The sequence below is a fragment of the Macadamia integrifolia genome, chromosome 9 (genome assembly GCF_013358625.1).
Source record: "Macadamia integrifolia cultivar HAES 741 chromosome 9, SCU_Mint_v3, whole genome shotgun sequence".
Classification (NCBI taxonomy): domain Eukaryota; kingdom Viridiplantae; phylum Streptophyta; class Magnoliopsida; order Proteales; family Proteaceae; genus Macadamia; species Macadamia integrifolia.
This window is the reverse complement of record NC_056565.1, coordinates 40819925-40830043: the sequence shown is the minus strand read 5'-3', so window position 1 is coordinate 40830043 and position 10119 is coordinate 40819925.

Sequence of the window (10119 nt, the reverse complement as noted above, 5' to 3'; positions counted from 1 at the left end):
ATTGGTCTTATGAGTTGGGAAAAACTTCTTAAGGAAGACAACTGTGAACTGTTCCCATGAGGTTATGGAATTTATGGGTAACTCATGCAACCACTTCTTAGCTTGGTATTTCAATGCAAAAATGATAAACCTAAGCATAACAGCATCATCAAAAAGCTGTTGGATCTTAATTAGAACACATACCTCTTCAAATTCCCTTAGATATAGGTATGCATCCTCAGAGGTCAACCCATGGAAGTTGGGCAACATAGTGATGTATTGAGATTTGAGTTCAAAATTATTACCTTGGGCTTGTGGTAGAACTATGCAAGAAGGTTAGGCTGTTCTAGAGGGGTAGAACCTATCTTTGAGAGATTTAGGTAGAGGGTTTTGCTGTTGGTCTCCCATATTGAAGGGTTTTAGAGAGAGCAAACGTATAGGGCCACTACTTGTTAGATCTCTTCTTTCTAACCGATTCTTAGTATTACATAACCACCTAACACTCAAGCAACAGAAAACTACCCACAACTAGAGTAAGACAAGCGCAAAAGAATAGATAGCAAAACTTTTTTTTTATGATTTTTTTTTATTTTTTTGATTTTTTGATTTTTGCTTTTTGGGAGCTTACTGGCAGGGATTCGGGGTTGCTCAGGTCAATTCCTGAGGTACTGCTACAGGGTGAAATCTGTCTTTATCATACTGTGAGGCATGGCGACCTCCACTGATACAACTATTATTGCAAGTTGATCTTCTCAGGAATTCAATAAAAGAAAAGGAAAAACAAAACAAAACACTCTGATTTACCAAAAGAAAGTGAAAAATAACATGGAACTGTTTCCCCGGCAACGGTGCTAAAAACTTGTTAGAGATTTTAAAATGTAACCGCAAGCTTACGGATCAGTGTAGCTACGGGTCGAACACAGGGAGAGCAACCACTTTATTTTTTTGGCTTCTTTTAATAATGTAAAAGTGAACCGATTAATGGTTGTGATCTAATTCTAATTACGTCCTAAACATATGTATCTAAAATAACGTCCTAACCATTCGTCATCTAAGAATTTAAAGAAGCAAGCTGCACAATTAAAATTAAATAAATAAATAACTGAAAATAAACAACCAATGCAATTAAAAAAAATAATAAAGGAAAAAAATGCTGAGATAAAATTAAAGTAAAAGAAAGGGGATAAAGCTAAAGAGAGACTCACAAGTAGGTTTCTCTACCTAGCCCAAGGGATGCATCATAATATGAGCTTCCCTACTTGACCAGAGAGTCATTCTTACAAGGGTTACTCTACTTGGCTTTAGGGAAAGAGAGACAATTAAAATAAAAATAATAAAATGATAGTTCTATGGCTAGGAGGGGCAAAGCCAAAAAATACACTAGCCATGAACCTTGGGGGAAAGGGATAGCAATAATGTAACGACTGAAATTAAAATCCTAAATTAAGAAAGAAAGGGTAGTTAGAAGAGGGAATGAGAGGGGGGAGAGAAGACTCCTGAATGAGCTACTTACTTGAACTTCAACCCTTGAACTGAAAACTTAATCGATTTGAGATACTACCAGCACTCAACTGGAATAAACCAAATCTAAAATTTCTAGTACTAGAGAAAACAAATCTGAAGAAAAAAAATTAAACTTGAAAGACATGCTTCATAGCTTATTCTTGTCACCTAGAACTAAGCCTAGAACTAGAACTTGAAAATTACAACTTCAATTGTTTAAACAATAAAAATAAAAGACTAAATCAAAAACAAAAGTGCTTGCATTAATTGAATAAAAAGAACTTACAAAAGTGTTTAACGTATAAACCTAGAACTAGCGCTAGAGAAAGAGAAAACTAGAGAAAGAGATAGAGCAACTAAGAAAAAACCCTAGAAGAAGAATGACGTGCTTTCTCCCCTTGTGGTAATTCTATTATATAGTGAATGAGAGAGGGAAGCTAAAGATTTTAGCTTCTAAAAAAAATATATATATTTTTTTTATCTTGTTGATGAGGTGGAGGAGAGAGAAGATAGAGAATTGTAGGAAGTAGGGGATCTTCAACGATTTTGCTTCCTTTTTCCTTCTTTTTTTTTTTATAATTTTTTTCTCTTTCTTCTTCAAATGTGGGCAGCATCTTAGACGATTTTTTTTAAATTATTTTTTCCTTTCCTATTTTTCTCGATTTTCCCTATTTTTCTCTTTATTTCCTTATTTCGCCGACCTCCTTTGAGTGATGAATAGGAGAGAAAATTTTCTAAAATAAAAACCTCAATAAAATGGTAGCTAAGAGGTTCGAACTTGAGACTTCCTAATAAGCAAGGGATTTTGCACACCACACCTCACCAACTATGCTAGGTAGTTGTTGTTACAAAAAACGAATCTTCAATCACTTACGGATGTGGTCCATCGATCCTTGTTGTAATTTGAAATATTCCTTATACCTTTGAGACACTGTAGATGGGCTGGTTCTGCATCTCGGTTCAGTTCTGATCCATTATTCTTTTTCTAGGCCAAAAAGAATAATCACTTGTACGGTTGACCAAACGAATGTGTACTTACAATTGAACACGTCCATCTTGCTCGGAATTTTATCCTTTTCGCACCCATGAAAAGAATTAGAACCTCTTTATATGTAAAATTGGAGACATAAAGCTCGATAGTCCTTAAGGCCTTGAAATTATAAAACCTGCAAAAAGAGAGTAAAACCCAAGGTAGCTCCATTCTAAATATGTAAAATGCATATTTTACTACCCTAGATTTCACACATAAATGTGTTCATAACGTCTCATACTCCAGGAACTTCTTGCTGAGATAGTATACGGCATGCTCTGTCCCTTCTTTTATCTCCTTTTGTGCTAGAAAAGAACCCATGGAGTATTCTCCTACAAACAGATACAACAGAAGCGGTTCTCCTTCCAACTACGGTGTCAATACTGGTGGGTTCATGAGGCATACCTTGGTTTTGTCAAAAGCTTGTTGGCATTGGTCATTCCATTCCATTGGCTGATCCTTCTTTAGCAGCTTGAAAATTGGTTCACAGAATATAGTCAACTAAACTATGAACCTGCTAATATACTGGATGTGACCCAAAAGTCCTTATATTTGCTTCTCTGTCTGAGGTGGGGGCATTTCCTGAATTGCCTTGATTTTGATAGGGTAGACTTCAATGCCTCTTTCACTTACCAAGAAACCTAACAACTTTCTTGCTGTTGCCCCAAATACACACTTTGAGGGTTCAACTTCAGCTGATACTTCTTGATTCTTTCAAAGAAACGCCTTAGCACAGGAATATCACCTTGCCGATCTTTTGACTTTACTATCATGTCATACAATATGGCCATAGTTGCTCTTTGATAAGTTGGCCCGGTGTTCTTTAGCCCAAAAGGCAACACCTTGTAATAGGTTCCCCACAGAGTGGTGAAGGCTATCTTTTCACGATCTTCCAGGTGGATGCTTATTTGGTTGTATCCAGAGAATCCATCCATGAATGATAACAAAGCATGCCCTACCGTGTTGTCCACCAATACATCAATGTTAGGTAATGGAAAATCATCTTTAGGGCTTACTTTGTTAAGATCTCAGAAGTCCACGCACATTCGTACTTTACAATCTTTCTTTGGTATGGGCACGATGTTGGCCAACCATTGGGGGTACTTCACCACTTGTAGAAACCCTACATTCCACTATTTCACAACTTCTTCTCTGATCTTTTCACTCCATTCTGGCCGCATTCTTTAGAGCTTCTGCTTTACCAATTTGTCCCCAAAATAAGTCGGTAATTGATGCTGCACGATGTTGGGGTTGATACCAGACATATCCTCATAAGACCAAGCAAAGATCTTGGCGAATTCTTTCAGAAGACTAATCATTTGTTCCGCTTCTTCGTCATCAAGGGTAGTGCCAATTTTTACCTCTCGAAGGCATTGGTCTGTTCCTAGATTAATAACCCGAGTATCCTCATGGATGGGTCGGGCTTTCTTTGGTTTACATTGTTTTATTAATTCTTGGTATTTATTAAGATCATCCTCAGAAAAAGGAGGCAAATCGTACTCAAAATCAAAAATTTCATTCATGAGAAAAGGAGTAACAGACTCGACATACAAGGACTCTAAACTCTCCTCAAGAGAGGAGGTTGACATAGAATCATAGACAACAGACTCAACTACAAACTTGATAATTGGCTTGATGCTTTTACCAGGGGTATTCAGGCTGGTTGACTCAATAGCATGAGCAAACTTGAAGTTTTCTCTAATGCTTGTCCAGTTCAGGAGTGGTTCAATGGCTTGATGGATGAGGAGGTGTGGCAAAGGGCTTGCTTCTCCTTCTGAGAAAGTTGCTGCTACTTCTTCAATGGTGCAATGGTCCTTCTGGATAGGTGCCCCCTTCTTCACGAATGACAACTGGTCAATCTCATGCTCTCAGAAGCTGAACTTTCTAAGAGGTGAAGATTGGTGAAGACCACTCAATCCCTTTTCTATGAAGTCTATATTTTTTAGCCTATTAAAAGATGCCATCTCGGTGCCTCGCCACATCTTTGACCACCTTCACGAGACTTCCTGTTGCAATTGGTTCACGCATAGTATACAAACCATCATTCTCTGTGCTCTTCTTTGCTTTGCATACATACTTCTTCCTCTAAAAGGGTGAGGCTTAAGCTCATGTAGCTCTCAGGTTCTTGGTTCTCGTAGGAGGGAGCAAATGAAGCCTTTAAAATCAGTGGGAAGTGACAAACTCTAGGTGAGCCTTATCTTCTTCTCCCATTCTCTCTTCAGGAGAACTCAAGGACTTGGTGCCTCCTTTGATTGGATTAATGTTGTAGGATCACAAGAGGAAGACCCAGTCTCAATCAGTGCAATTTCTACTATCCCATTGATGCAACTATCTTGGTCACTTTCATTAACTAACATCTTCTATTGTTCCACTTCATGAGTCACCCAGTTGAACTCATCTTGAAAAATCACTTCAAATCCTGATTGCATCTTTGCTGCAGTTTCATCAAACCATGGCTCCACATTTCCACAAAAGGGAAAATCCTCTCATTCTTTTACAAAATACCCATTAAGAGTAGGGGAGTAAGACACTGAGATCTTCCTAGTCATCCTCAGCACTTTCTGCCCCTTGGTGGTCAGAGGAGTGTACCCAAGACCATTCTTTCCTTTGTTCACTGCCAAACTAAGCTGCTTTGGGACTCCTTGATGATATTTTCCCAGTCCCATACTAGGAAAATACTGCATATTTTTCATCATCTGATTCACAGGCAGACTCCAGATGGCTTCATAGTTAGCTGGGACTTCCTCCTTTGGCCCTTCTTTGGCAGTGGTTGCACAAGTTGTATCTAATTCAAAACCACATAGTTGGACCTCTTGGTCTTGTTCTTCCCCATTTTCAATGTTGGCTAAAGTGTTAAACACGTCGAGATCTCCGGCTACTGTGACCACCTTTCTCTCATGAATGAACTTTATTTTTTGATGGAGACTAGAGGACACCTCCTTCGCAGGATGCAACCAAGGCCTTCCCAAAAGCATGTTAAAGGCTGCCAGTATATCAATGACTTGGATATCAATATCAAAATTCACTAGGCCAATCTTTACAACAGGGGTAATGATGCCAAGGATCTTCCTCTTGGAATTGTCATATGCCCATATGGTTTGGGTTGTCAACCTCATTTCTTCTAGGTTAATGCCAATACTCTTTGACAACCTTAATGGTAACACATTCAAAGCGGATCCGTTGTCAACAAGAACCTAGGGAACCACTTTGTCAAGGCATTCTACTGTGATATGGAGAGCTCGATTGTGCTGGGCTCCTTTGGGAAGCTCTGATTCTAAAAACATCAAGGATTTATCGCATATGTTGCCCCTACTATATGTGCAAGATGTGCTGGATTTATCTCGATCGACACTTGTACATTAGTGAGAGATTTCAAGACTGCTTCACGGTGTGTGGGGGATGCCATCAACAATCTCCAAATTGAGATGTTTGCTTGGGATTTCTTGAGTTGAGCCAAGACTAGGTTCTCTGGTTCTTTCTTTAAGCTGCTAGTTCCGATCTCATTAGTCCTTGGCTATTCTACTACTAGAGCCTTGCCCTTGTAGTCTTTCCCACTTCTAGTTTCCATCACGTCGAAAGGTTTCTTTCCAATAATTTCCATGGGATAGCAGTCTTCATCATCACTGTTTGTTAGGATGATTATCCCTACTATAGAATCATCTTCTTCTTCTTCTTCTGATTCTCCTTCCTTGCTTGGGGTGGGAAGTCGAGGTCCTCCACAAATATCCACAGCCCTGGCTCGTAGCTTTTTGACTGCATTGGAAAGCTGTTGGAATGCAGCATCTACCACCTCTGCGAAAGTGTCATTTGGCCCTATTTCTTCTAGATCATCCAACTGCTCATGGTAGTAACGATCACTGATAGTTACTTCACCTAGCATGTTGTCAATTTCTTCCACCGTCTCCTGCATTCTTAATGTGTTGGAGTATACTTCATACAACTTTTCCTCCATCTCTAATGCGGATTCGGGTTCATCCAGATAAACTTGCATCAGCTCTCTAGATCCTTCATCACTTCCTGAATTTGACGTAGAATCATCTCCTCCCATACAGAGGGAAGGGTAAATGCCACCTGTCGGATTAGCTATTAAATCATCACCACCAATAGCATAGATTGAGAAACATGTCAGATGTTCTAGTGAGTAGTATTCTGACTCATCATCATAATCATCGTACCCAGACCCTAGGTAATCATCCCAATCTGGATACTCATCATCTTCCTGAGATTCGGAGTCATCTCCATCCTTCTCATCTTCATTCCCGTCCTCATCATCGTTGTCATCATCTTCTTCTTCATTGATTTCCCCCTCTCTTGGTTCTTCATCAGGTTCTTCATCAGATTTTTTTGGACCATCAAATTCTTTGGTATCCAAACACTCGTAATATTCAAAGCGTATGGACTGAAAGATTTCCATAGGGTTGGCTTTGACATCAATGGCTCAAAGTTGGACCAGTCCTGACTCATCATCCTCAGTGTCACTCCCTATGTGGATTAGGGAGATGTGTTCCTTAACCTGTTCCCTATGGCCAATACGGTTACTACTCTGAGAAGATCAACTGTAACCTCTTTAGTTACCTCTAGATCGTCCTCTGAAGATATAATGGGCTGAATTAGAGAAGTGGGATCACCTTCTTGGTCTTCTCCTAATGCATTCACTGACCCTATTGATGAGGTCATTTTAGGGGAATCCGGTAGTGCAAGCATATCCTTCCAATCATATCCGTCCGTCCATCCTTCCTTTGGGTTATACACCGAACCTTGAGAATGGGATTGGTGTGAGTAGGGGTGTCAACCGGTCGGGCCGGTTCGGTTTCGGTCGGGCTTAATCGGGCTTGAAGACTTTCAAAGGCTACACCGTGTCCGCCCATTTAACTAATCGGGCTTAGTTATTGAGGGCATGGTACACTTTATATTCGGTCGGTCGGTCTCGGGTTATAATCGGGCCACCTTAATCGGGCTTTAGTCGGGCCTTAACCGGGCTACGGACATGTTTAATGTTAAACGGGCTTTAACCGGTTTTTAAACGGGCCCTCTTTAAAATGTATTATTATATTCCGGCCCACTCATGCAAGCCCAAAAAAATGACAATAAATCAATAAATGATACCAAATATAACCATTATTTAAAATGTGAACATGTCTTTACTTTTTAGTTTTTATTCTTTAATTTGGGGGGTAAAATAGGTATTCTACAATCATTAAAGGGTCGGACCAAGTCGGTGCACAATAGGCCGGTCTCGGTCGGGCGTTATTCGGTCGGGCGCCCGACGGTTCAAGTAGCAAAACCGAGACCGACCATTTATAAACGGGCCGGGCTCAAGCCCGACACGTTTAATAAACGGTCCGGGCCGGGCCGGTCTATAAACGGTCGGTCCCGGTCGGTTTAGCCGGTTCGGGCCACGAATTGACACCCCTAGGTGTGAGGGTGATGAGGGATATGAAGCAGGATGGTATGAAGATGAAGTGATATAAGAGGTAGGATGTGAAGATTGGGGGTGATAGGATAAAGAGGTTCCTCCCCTTTGATGGTGGGGGAAAGGTTGATGATATGGCGGAGGTTGATAATATGGTGAAGGTGGAAGGTATGGTGGGGGTTGGTAATGTGGTGCTGTGGACCCTTCTGTTGATGAGCACTACAAGAAAAATGGTCAATTGCTACACTTTTTTTGCTACAGGAAATAAAACCGGTTATAATTGATAACATATACTACGATAGTATTTTTCCGTAATATATAGTTTAGTATATACTATGGTAATATTTTCCCGTAGTATATACTTAACTATATATTACGGTAACATTTTCCTGTAGTTATATTTAGTATATACTACAGTAATATTTTTCCGTAGTATATAGTTTAAGTATATACTACGGTAATAATTTCCTGTAGTATATACTATTAAGGGATTCATGTATATACTTAGGCATATACTATGGTCTATAGATTTCCGGAGCATATGATTAAAATAAGTTTTTATTGGATTATATACGGCGGGTTTTTGTTCTGTAGTATTTAATGAGATTATAGGGATCCATGTATATACTTAGGCATATACTATGATCTACAGAATTCCGTAGCATATGATAAAAATAAGTTTTTAATGGGATTATATACGACGGGTTTACGTTCTGTAGTATTTAATTGGGGTTTTATACGACAGGGTTTTTTTTCTGTAGTATTTGTTCAATTATTTACAGTCCGATTCTTTCTCGCAAAACCATTCCCGCCGAAAAATCATATAGAGGGAGGGTTTCTTTTTGACGACAAAACCTCACTGCTCTACATGTCTCTTGACCTTCTTAATCCATCGAGGGTTTGTATTCTCCGTTCGGCTACTGTTGCAGGTCCTTCATCTACTATAATCGATTGTTGTTGCTTATAAGTTACGGATATTCTATGGATTTTTCTATTTGATCGTGATGCTCTGTTCTTTGGTTTGATCATTGCTCTTTTTAAATGAAGAACGATTTGCACAATTGTTACTCTTCTCTATCTCTCTCTCAATTCTGCCCTAGCATGTAAGCTATGCTGTCTCTTGATTTTGCCCTTCATTTTGCCCTTCATTCTGCCCTAGCATGTAAGAAGAGACGAGGATGTCTGCTATGATCCTAGTGCCTCATCGATTCTACTATCTCTCTCTCTCGATTCTTCCCTAGCCCCAGTTGAGGGTCTTGCTGCCTTAGAATGCTGGGTTCTATGTGTTTTGGGTTTAAAACCAGAAGGTTAGCTATCATTTTCCATATTTTTATTCCCTGTAACTTGCTCTGGATCGGCTTAGTTAGAAAAGTTTTCCCTGCCTTGTGGGTACCTTGGTTGTTCTGTGATTGGTGGTTGATGCTGCAATATTAGGATTGTCATCCGTTGATGCAGATACGGCTGCCCTTACTTGGTTGGACCAGCATGACTGGCTTTGGAAGCCAAGAGCTAAGAAGAACCGGTCCAGCCCAGGGTTTTTGTCCAACAAGGGTTGGAAATAAAATTAGTAGTTTACTTAGTATTTTATTTCATGCTTTTATTTTCTAGACTTGAACGTAGGAGTAGGATTTATTTTCTTGCTTTGGTTTCCTTTTTATAGTTGTTTCCTAGTTTAGGCTAGTTTCCATTTCAGTTAAGTTTCTAATTTCATGTTCCTATTTTCCTATATATTGGCTGTAATCGATTGAAGATTTAGAGAGTGATTGATTATTGAGTAAAGATGTTGAGTTTGTGCACCAGTGAAGTGTGTGATTCCCTTCCCTCCCCTTCCTACTCTGATTCTCCCTTTCTTCCCTAAGGACCTCCATCAACTTCGTATCAGAGCCGAAGGATCCTATTCCTTCCCCATCTTTCTTCTTCCCTTCCCATTCTCTGTGTTGGTTTCCACCGATACTGAGAACAGAAAAAAAAATCCCAAAGCCTCCCTTTTCTCCTCACTTCGATTCCCAACCAGAAAAATCCCACCGCCTCCTCTTTTTCACTTCTTTTCCCTTCCGACAGCAACCACCGCCTCCACTTTTTCACTTCTTTTCCCTTTCAACAACAACCACCGCCTCCTCTTTTTCACTTTTTTCCCTTCCGAAAGCAACCACCGCCTCCTCTTTCTGTGTCTGACAGCAAAAAAAAAAAAAAA